Raw genomic sequence first — 19,440 nt, 5'->3', positions numbered from 1 at the left:
AAACCCGCGGGACTCGATGCTTTTACATTTAATATTTTCCTTGCACAAAGCTGAAAAGTGCGTTTGATTTATAACTCATTTCATCGTTAAACTTCCTGCATTTGAATGAGATAGTGAAACCGGCTTCTTCTGGAAAACGCGAAAAATCCTACTAAATTTCTTTTAGTTACACGTATGATACGTGACGTATCTCGTTTTTTTTTTAAATAACTTAAAAATCATAAAGATGATTTTTTCACATTTTACGAATTAATAAATAAATATTTTTATTATCATTTTTTAATTTCAACGTATGTTTACTTCTCTTTATCAAAAGTAATATGATTTTAATCGTGTAACAATTCCACGCTAAGCTTGCTTTTATTGCACCTGCCTTTTTACGTAAAATTGCTTGAATAATACGTTCCAGGAACTTAGTGGATGCGTGTCTCAAGGGACTCTTTGCGTTCACTATTTCTCGTCTAATCGGAATGATAGAACACGCAAAGTGCAAGCACGAGCTAAAGCCGTTATTGCTTCGAGTGTCCGCAAACCACAAGTACCCACACTATCCGCTGGAAAGTCTCGCCGAAGAAACTTCGCGGTTCATTCGCATTTATTTACGAACTTGGGAATTCTCGATTGACCAGGCGGTCTGCGGAAAGTGTCCCCAAAATGCCAATTTTCTCGGACTTCGCCGATTCGATTGGCGAGTCGTCTTTACTGTTATGACTATCTCCGACGACAATGGCCTCATCTTCAAGAGGCCATTCCTAGAGGGACGAGGTGTATATACAAACTCATGGATTGCTTGCAGCTGTTGCCGAATTCACGAGTAGCACCAAGGCCGCATTTATGTGGGAACTAATCAACCGAAAATTCCCACGGAATCAAATGTTGACAGACAACGTTATGCTTACTGACAATATGATTTTCGTTCTCTCGATAAAAGCAGATGATATTTTAACATATTTTTGTGTATAGCGGTTTTGAATTTGCCATTACTTTTATAAATATTACAACTATGGAGAAACGTAAAAAAATATTTATAAGCAAAAGAGATTAAAATAGAAAGTTTAAAATTGTTAACAATTTAAATTTGCATTACCAATTATTGTATACAATTATTTATTATATAATGTATACAATGCAATAAATAAATATTAAATGTTTCCTTTGGGAATTGCATCCGATAAAACATTTCGATTTGCATTTTCTCTAATTTCTCTCTCTCAAATTATCTAAACTATTTAATATCAATTAATAAATAAAAAAGCTTTTTGCATTTATTTTCGTATTTTGAAAACCATCTAATAGTCTTTTAGGAGACGTCTAACAAGTACGCGTTTAAAGACTTGAATGTTCTATGATGAATTGTTTTTCTAACGGCGGAAGGGTTAAGTCCTGGATTCTCGTACGCGCAAAGAGCACACAGTTTCTCGAAGGCTTTATCGAAAGGGAGGCAATATTTGTCTGGCGAGTTACTCCGTCCAGCTGGGAGAATCCTAGTGTTCGATCAAACATTTATATTGGACCGCGCTGGAGGCGCTGGATCTCTCCGAGTGCGAGAATCGAAGAGCAACCTTGAGGGTCCGTCCGTCGTTTTTGCTGGCATACGAGGCTCGTCAATACTCCAAAGCAAATACACCTAGCCTTAAACCGTCGTCGTTAATTAGAGCGGAGTACAACTACATCGAGCTAGCATACGCAGCTGAGAAATGCCTAGAGTTCGTCGGATTATTATGACAAATAAATCATCCCTCGGAACTTCCTGCCTCTCTAATGCGTGCAAAATCATATTTAGGTCAGAATACCGACGAAACATAATGCGCGCGATTCTGAGCGATCCTTACTTACAAGTTATTGTTCGCGTTGACTGCCGAGCAAACTTTGTGCATTGCCGCTCATTCTAAAGATCTAAACGGTGCTGCGATGTAACTTGAATCCTACCGCGTTCAACGTGTTAAACGATGGATAATAAATATGAGAATTATACGAAAACGTTGCGGATGCGACTCTCAATAATTGTTACTACCACAGCAAAATAATGCATGCGAGAGCGTGTGCAGAATATAAATTCTAATATTGATCAAATTGTAAAAAGTCACTATCCATTAATTTGCCGCTTTAATTACGCATATAAAACTTACACGTATAAAAATCAATTCTACGAAAACGTTGGGGATGCGGCTCTCAATCATTGCTAATGAGGGAATGACCACAGCAAAATAATGCGTGTGAGCGTGTGCAGAATATTTGTTCTAATATTGATAAAAGTGAAAAGTCACTGTCCAAATAATTTCAATTACACATATAAATTTTACACGTATAGAAATCAGTAGGTTCTTTTATATATTTGTAATATAATATTACTGTGAAGCACGATTTTTGTCTCTACTCCTGGGTCACTGCCTTTCTTGTCCAAGATAGGATTTGCTTTCGAGAGTCTTTATGGGAGTTATCTTATCTCGTATCACGTTCCGCTATATGTAGTTAATGTAGTTACGAAACCGCTGTATAGTTTAAAGTAGACAGGCAATGACGTCCTTTTGTTCTCAGTACAGGGATTAGATTTTCCTTAGGTGGATATTAAATGAGCGGTTACCGCATCAAGACGACGTGGGTGGCGGATCCTACGTGTATATGTGCTTGCGTAAGGATTATTATAACTCCGATAACGGTGTGTCGGTTAACAGCGAGAGACTATTTACACCGACGTCGATATTAAATTCTATTTTTATAAGTTCGCTCCGCGCGGAGTTCGAACTCCGCGAGCCTACAATCGACGTTTCCCGGATGTTTCGAAATGGAGGAAAAAGGATTTTTCCGCGAAGCGACAGATGGTACGCGATTTTCTCGTTCGTTCGCTTGTCGGTTCCAATTTCGTGTAATTAACGAGACAGGATTAGCGACAGAATGACAGAGGGGGGGAAGAGGGGAAAAACCGATGGAAAGAGCGAACAGCTGGAGACAAGCGTCCAGATTAGATTTTGAGGATTTAATTAAACGAGCGATGACTCGCGAATTTAACAACTTTTACATTTCTCTTTGTGCAACATATTTGCGTTTAACTTGTTTTTTTGTTTTTGTATTTTGTTATATTGCAGTGTATAGAGCGTTCCGCCATAAGTGGCCATTCTCTTTTATTTTCTCTTTTATTTCAACGGAAATAATTTTAAATTTCGAGTTGTATTGACTATCTTTCGGTTTAGAACGAACGTCTATTTAACGTGCAAACGCAACATATGTTATGTCGAAGTGCATCTTCTCGGGTATTCCTTTGCATTTTGAATTCCGACTTATTGTTAGATGTCAATTCACTCAATTCTAGCATTTGGAACTCACCGATCAAGAGACAGAACTCAGTTAATATCCGGGGCGATCGTATCTCCTTCATTCAACAACAATCGTGAAGAAGATATCGGAGACTGAGGAAATCAAAAGCACATTGCTTCGATCTGATCGCCGAATAAATGCACATTGGATTCCTCGTATCAATGTCGCTAAATCTTATGTCATTCGAAAAAAATGTAACGTTAAAATAGATTTACTGCGCTGTTTTCCTGCCTCGCTTTTTGCCTTTAAAGATACGCGGGCACATTTTATTATCAGAACGCAATGCAATTTTCTGACTCAAGTAATATTTTAATTTTCATGTATCTTATAAAATTACCGGATTCTGTATTTGTATATGTTAAAGAATACGCTCTTTACATTTTATAACGAAAAAAAAAATTATAGCGATCGTGTTTACCGTCTATTTCTTCCAACACTCTCGTCGATATTCATGTCTATCTGTGTTGTCGATATTGGTAGGCACATGCATTCACACGGGTGAACAAATACTGACGAAAATAGAAACGCGAAATCGACGAAACGAGAGATAAGATTTCCATTGTCTCTGAATTGAACGAATATCTGAAGTTTCCGAAGCTCTTGTACTAAAACTTCTTCTATAAAATCAACTGCAATTTTTTACGCATTGTTAACCAAAATTGTGCTGGTTAAAATAAACGAATAATGAAAACATATGAAATATTTTGAACTGTTTAGAGAAAGCATCTTTAACTTTTAACTTTTCAAAAATAATAATTTACTATTTTCTTTGTACCATCCAATATGTATAAAAAATATATAAAAACTATATTGTGGAATATACACGTTTCAAATAGTATTCAATTTCAAATAGAAAGAGTAACATTCGAATCCAGAATAAGATCCATTAACAATTTGTCCGTTCCATTTACGAATGCATCGATCGAATGAATAATCGCGGTTGTTCTGTTGAGCAGATTTCGGAGCAACAAGTCGCGCGCAATTCATTATATACAGACTTCAAGTATTTAAAGCTTGATAAATAATCATGAATTCTATCATGACGATTTATTTCATTATTGAAAGAAATACGCATGTCTACAATTATAACAGGCGATTCGTAATTAACCGATAAAGAGATATCGCAAAAGCGTGCAACATTACATGGATGTGATCGTAATAATTTTTTATATTTAACATATATTTTTACGATTTACAAATAAAAAGATAGATAAATGCAGAATAGTAGACTGAATTTGTACTTCATTACGGATGCTGTAATGCTGCATTTTACGAAAAGAACGTTCTTGACATTGAAGTTCTACGATGCAATAAATACAGCGTAAGCTACGCGGAATAGCACACGGGTGAGTTTTAATAAGACCGGATTAGATATTTCACAGGGCAACGGAAGATCCAGTGCGAAAGGCACGGTGGACAAGCAATTATGGCGGGCTTAGATATTCAGTCATTGCGGCCGGATGGGCCCACTAACGCCTGTGTTGCTACAAATCCCAGTTCTCATTATGGAGATCGATATCACGGGTTCTGACCTATTATTGTTTACGCGTGTAAGCGTGTGTAACAAATGTACACACGATATCCATTGAATTACGCTCGAAATTTCAATTTCGCATACGTCCGTGGGAGGAACTTATGATCGTTCGAGATCGCCTCGATCGCTTCGATCGTAGACCGATTCAAAAAAAATAAAATATATGCATGTAATTGAAAGATTCAGTAACATTTCTCGGAAGAAAAAATTATTTTTATAATCTCGCATCAATCAAATGTAAAAAATTTTTAAGTAAAGAAAGGGATACAAAATCAAAAGTATAGTTTCAACTTTATACTGCAAATATTAAATTTCTTAAGTATTATTATTCATCTTTTTATTCCTCTTCTTCTTCTTCTTTTCTCCTAAGTATGTAATTTATATAACAAATCTTTTAACATACTATTCAACTTTAAAATTATGAAAGAATATTATAAAAAACTTATAATTCTTCTAATGTTTTCATAAATTGGCTGTAACTTGAAAAATCTTAAATATTTTACAAAATTAGCATAGTTTAAAAAGAATTATATTGCTTTAATATAATATGTAATGTTTTACTATTGGAAAATGTTTATATATCTCCTATAAAAACGTTTCGTGAAAATGAAACCTCCGAAATTCGATATCTAATTTATAGCGATGCGGTACTATAAATTCAGTTATTAACGATCGACATTTCATTTTACTTTATTAACATACAAAATTCGATCATTATGATCTGTTTTTATTACAGAGTTGTGAAATTCAAAAAGAGAAAATAGACAGGTATTAACTTTCATTATAATTTTTCTGATTTATGTAAACAAAGTTAGTATATAAAGAAAAATAACTTATCTCAAATGTTTATTGCCGTTAATTTCATTTTATCGCTCTAGAATTATGAAACAATGCTGCATAACGTGAGAGAAAAATTGTACAAATTGTAAAATGTAGCATAATGTCAATGATGATCATTATGATTACATGCAAGCAGGATTACGACATAATGCCGAAGATTAAATCGACGAAGTAACTTTATGACGAATGAAAAAACTGGAAAATCGCTCTCTTTCTCTCGGAGTGTTAATAATATTCCACGTGGATGTCGCGTCAAGATTGTCTGGAGCGAGTGATGCTCGATCCGACGTGTGTCGAGCAAAGAGAAACGCGGGCCTTGATGACAGAATCGCCCCGAATGGGCGGAGGGAATCAATGAGGCGACGCCCGTCCGGGGCGCCGATGCCTGGCTACGCGTCGCGACGCTCCTCGAGTTCCCGCACGAAGCGCAAACATTCGTCGCCTCGTGCAAAAAGGGAAGTCGAAAGAGTCGAGAGATCGAGTCCACGAGATCGGCTCGGTGACTGTGCGTCCGTGCGAGATAAAAGCCTGTCTCTCCCTCCCCCTCTCTCTCTCTCTCTCTCTCTCTCTCTCTCTCTCTCTCTCTCTCTCTCTCTCTCTCTCTCTCTCTCTCTCTCTCTCTCTCTCTCGGATAAGCGCGGTTAATTCGCAGTCAAAGTAAAATCCACCAGCGGATCGGACAGCACGCATCGGAGCGTGATCGATTACGATAAACCCTGATGGGTGTATCGCCTATCAAAATTTCCGCACGCACACACGCGCGCGCGCGCCGTGCACGAGATCTCACGAGATATACTTCGCTTATATTTACGCCGTCGAGTCGCGCCGCGTTCTAATCTGCATTCGCATTGGACCGCGATGCAAATTGCGAGCATGCAAATGGCGACAAGATAGCCGCATGCGGCGATACACACGTCCAATGCAGAAGTAAATCGGCGGTAGGAGCAGTCTCGCATAGAAACGCGATGGAGTGGAATAACGTAGATGCGCCCCGGCCTTGTCTATATTGCACTTTACTCATCGGCCGCGGATTGTTTCTGCCAATTGCGAGCTTGCGCGGACTCCTAATCCCGTGGATTTCCCCAGGCGAATATCGTTACGCGCGATACAACGCGCACATTACGCATGACTTAATTACAAGAGTCATCCGTGGGTAGAATATGATCGCGAAGGATAAAGGACGCGCAGAACGCGCGTAGAAAACAGCATAATACTTTAGACGATCTGTGATACTTCGTGATAGAATTCTATCAATAATTTTGAATATAACGTCGTGTATTCTGATACATGTAAGTGTTTTGTGGTTCCTTCAACGTTTCATTACATGATATATAAAATTCCAAATAGAACTCTGTTCTAAAATCTATCGCGTATCGTTAGTTTCTTAAAGTGTATTTAAATTAACAAGATAAAAAAAATTATGTAATAATATATATTGGAAAAATAAAGTTTTACCTACCACACTGAATCTTAAGGAAATTATATACATATGACGTGAGATAACTTAAATTCAACAAGTATAAAATAATCGATTTTTAAAAGATCACACTGTCAACTTCAACCACATATATTGTCTCCAAAAAATGTAATTTTTCACCAAAGCAATTTAACTAACTTTTCATAATCTATGAACTGTTACTCCAATCGACTTGAAAATTTTATATCGCTTCTCTTCGATAATATATACGAGTTTAAATTGATTAAATTTAGACGATCATAAAAGCACTTGATATATCAAAAGAACCGAGTATTTTACATACATTTTTACATTAAACTGGGTTGCTCTTTGAAAGTCTCGAATATACTGTTTCTTGCTAAAAAGTAGCTCTTAAACGACCATTATTATAAACGGATATCGCCGGCGACGAGGTGACATAGCGCGTTTATGTAATTAGTTTTACGGAACGGTGAACTCGATTACGAGTGCGTCGTTAAAATCGCGAAAGGGCTATTTATCGCCGTTGAAATAGCGAGGACGTTCTCGACTTGTTCAATGACACAAAAGCCACTGAAACGGGTCCGGATGACCCGAATAATTGAATACCTAGATAACCCCGATTCCATATTCGATGAAGAATTACGGATATAGGGTAATAAGAAATTTCCAAGTGACGAGTTTCGAATTGAATGGAGGAAGCCTCGCGACCATTTAAAAAGAGGATTACAGTGAAAATTCTTGAGAAGAACTTCGAGCACGAGTGCGGTGAACTTTAACGAGAATTTTAATATCTGCCATCGTTAGAAAAGTCGATGTGTCCTCGGGCTTTTTGAGAGAGAAAACTTTGCTGGCGACGAAGATTGTAATTATAGCGATCTCTTTGTTATTTATTTATCCTACGTTCTTCGGTCTACGAGAAGCTTGGTCCTCCTGCTTTAATTAAAATATCCTTCTCTTTTGGTACACTTCTCGGTAATTGCGTGTATTTTTATTTTCACGAAAGTGTGAGAGCAACATTTTATTCGGTACGTTTTTGTCGGTGTATCTTAATTCTGTTACACAAAACATCGCTTTCCGCAGTTTATCCTGCAACGGTTATTTTTAAATAAAATTATAAAGTTTTTCTAAAATTATAAAGTTCTTCAGTTTTTAGAGAAATTAATTCATGGTATTTCACGCAAAAATGTCTCGGTATTAATTAAATATATATATAAGATGAAACCTCCAAAGTTTTACTTTCAAAAGCTTTTTTTGAAATTAAACTTTTATTTTGGTTAAACTTTTATATTGAAAGCTAATGATACTTTGATAAGAAAAATGTTTAAATATAGTTTTACAAAGTATTTTAGCAGAGAGAGGGAGGGAGAAAGAGAGAGAATATAATTTATTCGCAACATTTTAAAAATATTTTCAAATCATATGTCCTTGGTATATTTTTCTAATATTCAAATGTTTGAACTAACAATGAGATGTACATATATAATTTGTTGAATACTTTGATTGAAAAAAAGGTTAAAAAAAATTTCCCAAGTGGTTTATACAAGAATCAAGTAGCCCTATTCCATATTTTATGAAGAAAAGTTCAAGCCTCCTTCCGAAACCGGAAAGGCGGGTCCGCTTATGCCAGTCATTCGAGTTAAACTTCGGATGAAGCGCCTTTTTCTTTTTTACGACTTTACGGCAAATCGCCCAGTACGAGAGCGCATTTTACAACAAAGTTTACGAACGTCATCGGAGCTCGGCTGCAACGTGGAGAAATGTCGCGAGAAGAGGCGATAAAGTCACAAAAGTGACTGATGGCGTGAAGACAGAGCTACGCGCGACTCTCAGGACGCATAAATGAGAGTTGCGCTTATAACACGCATTATTTGCGAGAGAGTAGAGACATATATTAAATCGTATCAGCCGCTTTAATCGCGTCGTAAAATACCAACGGCATGCGACAAAGTGTAAAAATGCGCGCGCGCGAAGATGTAAGCGGAATATATAACGTACATGGTTACATTATCCCGCGACATGTAAATTTGCGAGACACGCGAAAATCCTGCAAATAAAGTGCTATAAAACCCAACTGGAAGGATGAACGCGACTGAGCTGCACGCTGGTAAGCGCAAAAATAACGAGAAATAATGGAATAAATTCTATACAAACGTCCGTCTTATTTAATTCTTTGTTTTCGAATTTACGTATATAGACGTTTCATGTTTCAATAATACTCGCTACTGCGAAATTGCAACGTGCCAGTACTTTTGAAAGGAACGTCGGGTAGCATCGATACTAATAATATTCACAATGCAAGGTGAGTATAAAAATGTCAATATCTTATTAAATTTCAGCATCCCCGCAGTCACGCGGCGCGCACCGTCGAATACACGTGCAGAGCTCAAAGGAAGAAAAATCCATAAACGAACACTTTTGCCGGAAATGCCCAGATGCATAGATCCCTTTGGCTTCGGGCAAACATGTCGAAATCGATCAAACGTATCTACGCGGATTGACGTGCAAATAAACAAATCGATGCGTACGATTCGTTTCGATTATCTCGAGAAGGATAAATCATGGATGCGCGATTCCCATTACCCATATTTTTAGTAGTTCTTGACTTCATTTCCGTGACCGTGATCGGAAAGTTCATGTATATTTTGCAAGATTCTTTGTAAAATTTAGTTCGCGAAAGCGATATACATATTACATATAGTAGAGTTACAAGAAGCGGTCCGAAAAACATGTACGTATGAAGCAGATGTCGTTAACGGCACGAAGAGAGATACATGTCCCTTTCACATATTGATGAAAATAAATGGTTGCTTTCTAACAATATGGATCTAGAATACATTTTACGACGTAACGATAATTATTGTATTTCAAAAAAAGTATATTTTCGTTCACGAGCACACAAAATCCTGCGAGAAGTTTTTAATTTCTTTGCTTTACCGAATTTATAATCGAGGTTATAATTGCCTTAATACTTTAGTTTTATTACTTTAATATTTTAAGGTAATAGTCACATTAATTCATAAAGACGTGCTAATAAAAAAGGATTAAACGATTAAAATTCTTACAAGAATTAATAGATAGGCAATAGAACACATTATTCTCTAGTTGATTCCTATGGAATCTTATCTTAACGAGTTTCGAGCAGATTAAAGTTTAATTGTCGAGATAATTAACGCTATGAAGTAAAAAGTTGCAATGACCAAGTTAAAACAATGGCCTTCCGTCACTTTTACATAAAGAAAAAAGTCGACTCCAAGTTTATCAAAGAATCCGTAGTTGGAAAGTGGTGCTACAATAAATCTTGAATACTGTATATACCTAGAGTATCCCAAGTACACCTTCTTTCAACCACAGGCTTTATTTGGTCATTTTCTTGCCGATTTTTCATTAATCGACGTTTGACCGAACTCCACACATTTTCTTCCACAAATTTTTAATATTCCATTTAATTTCAAATATCTCTCTTTAAAAACTAATGTTTCCTGATAAAAATTCTATTCAAGCGAACTATATACTTGAAATTAAGCGGGAGATAAAATTTTTCGTTTATTTGCATCTTTAAAATTTAAATTGAGAAAGTATTAAATTTTTAATTGCATTATATATGTTAAATTTTAAATTAATTAATGGATCCGCAAATAAAAAAAAGACGAGGAAAAAATCTGAGGCATCCAGATTCCGGTTTCGCGAATCCTTCGTGTTTCGTTTACATCGTACGTACGTTCCTTATTCGTCATCTCCCGAGAGCGATAGGTGTGTAACGAAAGGCGAGGTAATTAAATGACATCGGCTTGAATTTATGACTCACGATTCCCCCGTGCGTGTAGACCATATTTTCACCAGTGGGAAATTGTGCTGCGTACTTGCGAATCCCACGAATAGAGATTGGCGAACATTACGATGCAAAATTAGCCCGACGTAATTAATGTTCGCGGCATCATTGCTTTACATTATATACATATACAGAATACTTTCAACAGTAATTTACGTTAGAAATTTAAATATTATCATGATTTGTTATACGTATTTTACTGTTGATATATCAGAACACCTTTATGACTCTAACTTTATAGATTTACGCATCCATGATTTTGTAGAATATAAAAATTTAATAACTAGTTTAAAATTAATATACATTTAATTTTCATAGAATATGATCGTAAACTCAAAATGAGACAACGCATAAATGTTAAACACTTCTCTTTTATAATTACATAATTAATATACTTTTTATATTCTTGATGACATGATAAATAAATCACTCTTCTTTTCTCGTGCTTAAAAGTCCGTTACATGTTTCTTTTCACTTTTCTATCCATAAAAATAACACATATTCAATTTAATTGAAACCTATTTCCAATTTATTGAATGCTATCTTCAAGTAGCACTAACATCGTTATGCAATCCCAAACTAGGAATTCAGAATTCAAACTCCTCCTGACAGTTTTCCTGACAATAAGAGCATCCTCGACTAGCAAACCGCCTGAAGTTAAATTAACTTTCCTCGACACTTCGCAGTAGTATTGTCTCTTTTGCCGGTAGTTCGATCAAATCCCACATGAGATACTTCGCAAGATTTTTCCTCCGATGTCGATACATCGATATATCGAAGGATCAAGAAAACGACGAACGGCGCGAAATTACCGGAAGATTACCGGGAGGAACTGGGAGAGAAGGAAGCGGAACGCCTGAATGTATCAGGACACGATTTCGAAAGTTGTCTGAAGATGAGCTCTAACTAAGTTGAGCCCCGCAAAATTGTCCCCGTGACAGGAACTTTGGAAGAACTGCAGTTATGAACGCGCGACCTGGCGATGTTAATCAAAGAAGTTACTACGACGAGGTCGTAAGCGTCGCGGACCGGTAATCCTTTTTTGTCTCTACGCTGTTCCGCGTGTTGCCCGATAAAACATTCAAGCAAGATAAAAGTCTATGCGGAACGTTAATTTCAAAATTGTCGAAGATTCCGCCAAGTACTTGCATAAATCACGAACACGCAATAAGGAACGTGCTTTCGCACGTTCATCTCGATAAAAGTAATGATCATTCAAATGATTCATCATAAATGATTTCGGATCACTCGATTAATTCTCTCCGGGCAGGATTTTATTGACTCTGCGTTAATCAAGCTTATCAGTCAACGTAAATTAATTTTCGAAATAATTAGCGATTACATTATCTACGTGTATAAATGTACTGATCCGTCCGTATATATTTAGATCATATTACCACAAATATGCTATCAAAGAATTATTATTTAATTCTTCCGACATGTACATTTTTTTATATACATAGATTGTTCGGAAAGTAGTGCCCGTTTTAGAATTAAAAAATGATTAATACAGATTTTTTGAACAAAACTTTTTATTTTACATCGTACATATCTCAGGCTTTAGGCTATTTTTCTACGTAGTCACTGACTAGGTCCGGGCTGTAGGATGGATGGTCCAAAACTTCCTAATTGAAACTGTCAATGAGTCGGAAAGTTTTGGATCATCCACCCTACAGCCAGACCTAGTCTCCAGTGACTTTTACCTTTTCACAAAACTAAGGGATTTTTTTGGGAGGACAACGCTTTGGGAATGAGGAAGAAGAGAAAACAGTCACTACGTTTCCGGGCGGACTGGTGGCAGAGATGTGATGAGAGGATGCAAAAACTTGTCACACGGTACGATGAATACCTGAATGTCCAGGGTGACTACGTGGAAAAATAGCCTAAGGTGCAGTGTACAGTGTAAAATAAAAAGTTTTCGTTCAAAAATCTTTATTAGTTATTTTTTAATTCTAAAAACGCGGGTACTACTTTCCAAACGATCCTCGTAATTTAAAATGTGTTTATTTATTTCATATTTAAATATATAAATATACTTACAATGTTAATACAAACAATTTTATCGCAATTAAATTTGCTGCAATTTTAATTTGTTTGTAAGATAAATGACAAACCCCTAAAGGCTGACGGTTTTCAGATTTAAATAATCGCAATTGTGGATGCAAATGGGTTAACATGATTTCGTGAGGCGTAATACCTAGAGATTACGTGATGAATCCACAGGGGTTAATAAAACACGGTGTAATATTGATCGTTGCTAGTTCTACAGTATTAAACCGTTAATGACAGTAGTCTTGATAAACGCATCGCGTCAAACGGACCTCGGGAAGAAGATCGCGACTGGATTAAACAATTAATACCGCGAGAGCTGAACATCTTGCGCGCCGTATTTAATGTTATGGATATTGCAATGGCGAGTGAATAAGGGACTGGGAAGTAAACCGGGATATTAAATTAAGAACTCTCTCACAGTGACCCACTTCCACTCGCTCGAATTTACTGTGCTAACTCTTCGCGCCGTCAAAAAAGAGCATCTCTTATCCGCCACCGCTATATTTTCTCTGAGACGCGGGAGCCTCGGGGTAAAAAAAAAAAGGAAAATCCTATAAAACGATTCGTGTTCTCCTCAAAACCCATTCAACGGGAGTCAAACGATTCAACATCTCGAATCTCGTTCTTGGGTTTTTTCCTATTTTTTTCTTTCTTTTTTTTTCGTGCTCCAAAAGATCAAAGATCGCCTTCCAGAGAGTGACTATTAACTCTTTCTCGGAAACGGCAACTGTAAATGGTGCAACTTTAATTTTGACGTTTAACCGGGAATCCCCGCGTTCGCTCCGCATACGCCCCGCACGGCTCTACACGCGTGCACGCTGATGCTGCACCGCGACCGCGGCAGCAGTACTGACCTTGACTTTCCGACATCTCCGGGCGGCGATGGATCTTGACTGTCTCCTGAGCGCCTCCAGAGGAACGCGTTGCCTTCAGGATCCGCGCCGGCAGGTGCACCACCACGACACAGCGGCACCACCACTACTTCTCCCCCCGCGTTAGCTTCAAAATCAAAAGATAAGACCTGATAACTAATTTCCCAATCCCGCTCGCGTGCAGCCGATCGAACGCGATCTCGCGAGCGGGAGAGGCGATCACTGACAGTCGGGAAGCACGGGGAACGGGGTGACGCGAGAGGGATTGCGACCGGCAGTAGTTACGGTGCATTCGACGCGAAGAGATTACATGCGGGGACGCACACTTCTTTCTCGTTCGTTCTCTCGCGACGGCACGGCGAATCGGTCGCGGCGCGGCTTGGGCGGTGACTGAGCGCGAGGACCGAGGCGTCCCGACGCTCTCTCGGAGCCACCCCCACTTCCACCCTCGTCTTTCCGCGATATCATGCGGACAGATAGATAATATATCTGCCAGAATTCCCTCACACTCTCACACCCCCCCCCCCATCCCCCGTTACCAACTAATTCACGAGATCAGAAAGTTTCCCTTTCGCTGCTCTTCGTAGGCTACTCTTAACCCTTTTTCCAGATACTTGCGCCAAATATTTAGCGCTAACAGTAATAGAAAAAACTTTATGTTTTCTATGTGACATTACTTTATAGATCCATCGAATAATTTTCTACTTTAATTTAAAAAGTTATATAATAATTTCCGTAAAAATATAATAAAAGTAATTCTTTTCTAAAAAAAAAAATTAATTTTTTCCAATCTGGATAAAGGGTTAACAGATCATTTTATAAATTGAAAACAATTTATTTAAAAGAACTAGCAATTCAGAGATTCTTTATTATAATACAAACAACTAAACCTTGCATCTTTCTGAATATAAAACATACAATGCTGAATTGCGTAGTGTAACTCTGTTTCTCAATTTTTTTTTTAAATTAACATAAATTGATATTAAATGCCAATATATTATGCCACTTTGTGTTTTAACCTGAAACTATTAATATGTCGTTGAAGTTATTGAATTATATAAATTTATATAATTCAATTTATATTAATATAATCCTGTAAATCGTATAAATATATATTCAATAATTCTCTCTTAAATTATATGCGCGATATATAGAGCTAAACATTACAATTAAATAAAAACTATAATCACTTACGTAATCCATTATTAAATTTAGAATTACATTAAATTATTCATTTCATAATTGCGATGTATCTGTATCTATTAATGCATCTTTATCCTAAAAATTATACACATTATACATAATATGAGCTTTCATCGTAAATAAAAAGCAGTAAGACCGAGGTGTGTCGTATTTTTTCATCAATATGTTCAGTCATTTTCATATTTGCAGCTTTTAACTGAATGAATATTTTCATACAAATATTTTTAAAATATAAATTCGAGTAATAGTATTACCTATGTAGAAAGTTTTTTCTGAGAAAACTGAATTAAGTTCCCAGAATTTTACTTAGAAATATCTGTCACGTCTAGCAAACCCATTGGTCTTTGTCAGTATAGTGACCGACCATATTCACTGCCGAATTCAATATTACTCTACCAGCTATTAATATATAACACGACGAGATATTAATTTTTTACGTATAAATTCGTACGAGGAACTTTTCGTGTGTAATATAACATCAACGAGATGTTATTAAAGACCACTAGTCCATAATAAAAACATGAACGAGATGTTATTAAAGATCGCTAGTCCATGATAAATTTTCACTGCTATCAAGTGAGGTCGGAGATAATTCAAATTATCGACTGTCTTTGATTAATAGAATGCAATTTTAGAAATAAATCATGCAATAGATATGTATAACTACGAAATATCGGAATTTGTAAATTGTAAAATAATTACCGCAATATCCTAAATGATCAGATATTTACATTGGGTGACCGAAAACCGTTGGTAATATCAGTGCTCTTCAATATCTTGAAGTAAAATATCGTTCAATTATGGAGGAATATAATATAACACGTCCAGATTGAGTTATCTTTAAATATAAAATATATTGATTGATTGAGCCTTACAAAATTATACTTAGAATTTCTGTTGTTAAATTTGGAATGCGTAATCTATTAAGCGTATTAAATAAAAACAAATATCTTAACTCATTTTAGTGCCGATAAATTATAAAAATTAATTTAATTTTACATTAAAAAATTTCAATATTTTAAGTATTTTAAATATATATTTCAGGTACAATTTACACATGTCATTAATCAGCTTTATGAGATAATCTATTTAAAAACTTCTTTCTGTTCCGCAGTAAAATATTTGTTAAATCCACGATATTTTACTTCGTTTCGAGCCACATAAATCAAGTTACCAATACGTATAGATGAATACGCTATAAAAGATTAGAATAAAATATCATTATAAGAATAAAAGCAGTAAATGAACGCATCTCTCTTTTAGATAAAATAATTGAATACCCTATATGTAACGATAAAATATGTACTGTTCTTCTTTTCATCTTGTAATATATAAATATTGAAAAGATCTTTTTTACTTTTTGCTTCGTGATTTCTTTTTCTATACGAAATATTTTCTATCACTGTTTTGTACTTGCAAGTTTATTTTATAAATCATAAGCGACTAATGTGTTTCGTAATTAGTATTCTATTAAGAATCGAGTAATAAAAAGAAACTGTGACAATAAATAATGTAAAATAACACAATAAGCTCTATTTTGCATGCTTTGTGCGTATACGAGTGCATTCTATTCATAATAAATCGCCGGATAATTTTATTTTCAGAATTAAAGATCCAAAATTAAAAATTTATTCTAATCTGTTCTAGCCCATCCATTTTAAGACAAATGAATCTGTGAGATATTACATTTTTTATTACTGTCAACCTAAGATATAACATCTAAATATATCGTATTCGTGCAATTCTTTTTTCACAGATTCTTTATCTCATTTAAATTAAAAAAGCACTCACCGGTACGATGCGCAACAGCGGAGTTATAAACTGCTCTCGAAGCTACGTTGAACTCTGTAACATACAAATATATTCAAATTATAGCAATTAATATAAAATAATTAATATTTTTAAAAAGTAATTGTTACGCGTATTAAATTTTTTATTTATCTTTAATAATAGATATTTTTAAAATTATAATAGACTTTTACAAAAACAATTATGCAATTTCTGAAAAAAATCTTGTTTTTTAATATATAAATTTCTTGAAAATATCAAACTTTTGAAATTTTATAAAATAAAGTTTGATTTTCATATATAAATACATAGCGTATGTGTGTATGTATGTGCATAACTAAAGTACATAACATCAAAAATCTTTCATATGCATGGCATCATACATAATGCAAAATGGAGAACGATATATCATATCACCTTTCGGGAATAAATTATTAAATCCGCACATACACATACCTCGTACGCAAGACAATTAATACAATAAAAAGCAAATAATACATAAAATAAAATATTACCGCATGGTTGCTCCACTGTCGCCCGATGCCTCCCAGACCTCCTCCTCCTCTCAGATTCCTTGGTTCCTGACACTTACGTAACACTCACTAATTACGATCGCGAGCAAACTAATTATCGCAAGACGATGATCGCGCGAAACTTTGTACGGCACTCCCGAAGTTGAAATTACGCGAAATTGAAAAACGCGATGAATTACACGCGATTTATTTATACGTCGAACTCTTTCAATTGTTTAAAAACGTAATGTCCAAGTTTTTTCTTGAAACTCCACCGCGGTAGTAACATAAATTATGTCGATCTGTAATCACAACAGAAATAACATCCAAATTAGAGCAATGCTCAAAATAATTGACATTTCAAAAAATAATTATTACGCGCATTGAATTTTTTATTTGTCTTTGAATAAATATTTATTAAAAGAATGCAATCTCAAAAAAAGTCTTACATTAGCTTTCTAAATTACAGAGTTCTTGAAAGAATCAAAATCTTTAATTTTGCGATAAAGTTAAGATTTTTAAATCTTAAACGTATTAAAAATATGTTATATAAATACGTGTCCACCTACGATATTAATTTTACATATACTGATTTGATAACAATAAAATACAGATCGCGCGGCACTTTACGCAACGTCAAATGTGCATATACTTTTCCGCAGAATATACGAAATACCGAATAAACAATTCACACGTGACGATATTTCGTTGCTTAAAACATTCGACCCGGCAATTCGCGTTGCTCCGTATTCTCAAACGGTAACAGACGGAATTACCTTCAAATCAGGTGAAAAAGTTAATGCGCGATGCGAGGTATCGTTAATTAAAGAACTAATTACCGGCAATAAATGTGCCAATGAAACGGTATACAACTTTCATTTCCTATCGCTTCGATCTCGTAACGTAATGGACGAGTGAAGCTCGCGAAATATCCGCGTCGATAAGCAGCCGTCGCTTGCAGACGTTCTGCAGATCGTTTTAATTGTATAACAGTTAATCGCGCGGGTTGATACTCGTGAATTGTTCGCAAGGAATAATCGCGTTTTGTAGGGTAGAACGATAACGCGCTACGACGCGATGCACGGCTGCCGGTCGGCTCGAACGTCGGCGCGTGAATGATAAGCGCGGTGTAGACAATAGCGCGCTCGTCGTGCTACGTCACAAAAACAAACCGCCAAGGCCGCGCGCCCCAACTGATTTTTATTGTCGCTACGAAATATTCAATTCTACGAAATAATTTTACTTACACCGAATATTTTCTGTTTCGCGAAGTTCAGGCCAACTCCGAAGGGTGTATTATCATCGTGCGTTATCTAACATTTATCTGAAAAGTAAAATCTATACTTTATATGATTGAACAAGGTAATTATGCAAATTAATGGATTATTATAATTTTACACCGAATTTTTGTATCCCAAGACGAATACAATTATTTTAGAATTATTTAAAAACGATGTTATTAAGTGAGAAATCATTTCTGTACCTACTCTATTCAATAAGTAAAATAAAAATTAAGTTTATCGTCTAATTACGATTATGCGCGAAATTAAAATGATTGCATGGCAGTTCCGTACCGTATTAATGCAATGTTAATTATACGCACAATATCTCACAATATACATGTAAAATATTATTGATAAAAGGATATTACATATAGATATTCATTATTTAAATCATTTTTCTAATAATTCATATGTTACTTTGTAAAAATTAAATACTGTTTAATATTAAATATTAATTATTATTTACAAAAAGATATCAATTATCATAAATATCTTATTAAATATTCAAAGTGCCTTAAAAGTACGCAAAATAATTTATATTTTTTCTAGCTCATTATTTTATATTACTATTTTTTTTTATTACTACTTTTTTATAATCCACGAAATATAAAATACGAATGGCGCACAGAATGCGATTCGCGCAGATAAACGTTTAATTCCAAGTGATAAATAATAATTACCCGTCCGCCTTTCCGCTGTCGCCCGATGCCTCCCAGGCCTCCTCCTCCTCTCTCGCCATTGCCAGTTTTTCGTCCGCATCACCTGCTCGCAAAA

At 35.5% G+C, this 19,440-nt stretch overlaps 1 protein-coding gene and 1 long non-coding RNA gene across 4 annotated transcripts in view; both read right to left on the bottom strand.

The window, feature by feature from the left end:
- The window catches only part of Trpgamma (Transient receptor potential cation channel gamma), a 77,554-nt gene extending 63,273 nt beyond the window's left edge, over positions 1-14,281 (bottom strand). For all 3 annotated transcript variants that reach the window (XM_071703669.1, XM_071703686.1, XM_071703676.1), the window contains exon 1: positions 13,863-14,281. The gene's annotated coding sequence lies outside the window, so the exon portion shown is untranslated. The remainder of the gene's footprint in view (positions 1-13,862) is intronic.
- Positions 14,282-16,736: 2,455 nt separating this feature from the next.
- LOC139770210 (uncharacterized) lies at positions 16,737-18,708 on the bottom strand. The gene is made up of 3 exons (XR_011717693.1): positions 18,631-18,708; positions 17,387-17,685; positions 16,737-16,928 (listed from the first exon to the last, which is right to left on the bottom strand). It is a non-coding gene; the product is annotated as an uncharacterized lncRNA (long non-coding RNA).
- Positions 18,709-19,440: the final 732 nt, after the last annotated feature.

The sequence above is a fragment of the Temnothorax nylanderi genome, unplaced genomic scaffold (assembly GCF_030848795.1).
Source record: "Temnothorax nylanderi isolate EJ_2023f unplaced genomic scaffold, tnyl_v1.0 TNYL_tig0003_pilon, whole genome shotgun sequence".
Classification (NCBI taxonomy): Eukaryota; Metazoa; Arthropoda; class Insecta; order Hymenoptera; family Formicidae; genus Temnothorax; species Temnothorax nylanderi.
This window is presented reverse-complemented; position numbering and strand designations above follow the sequence as displayed.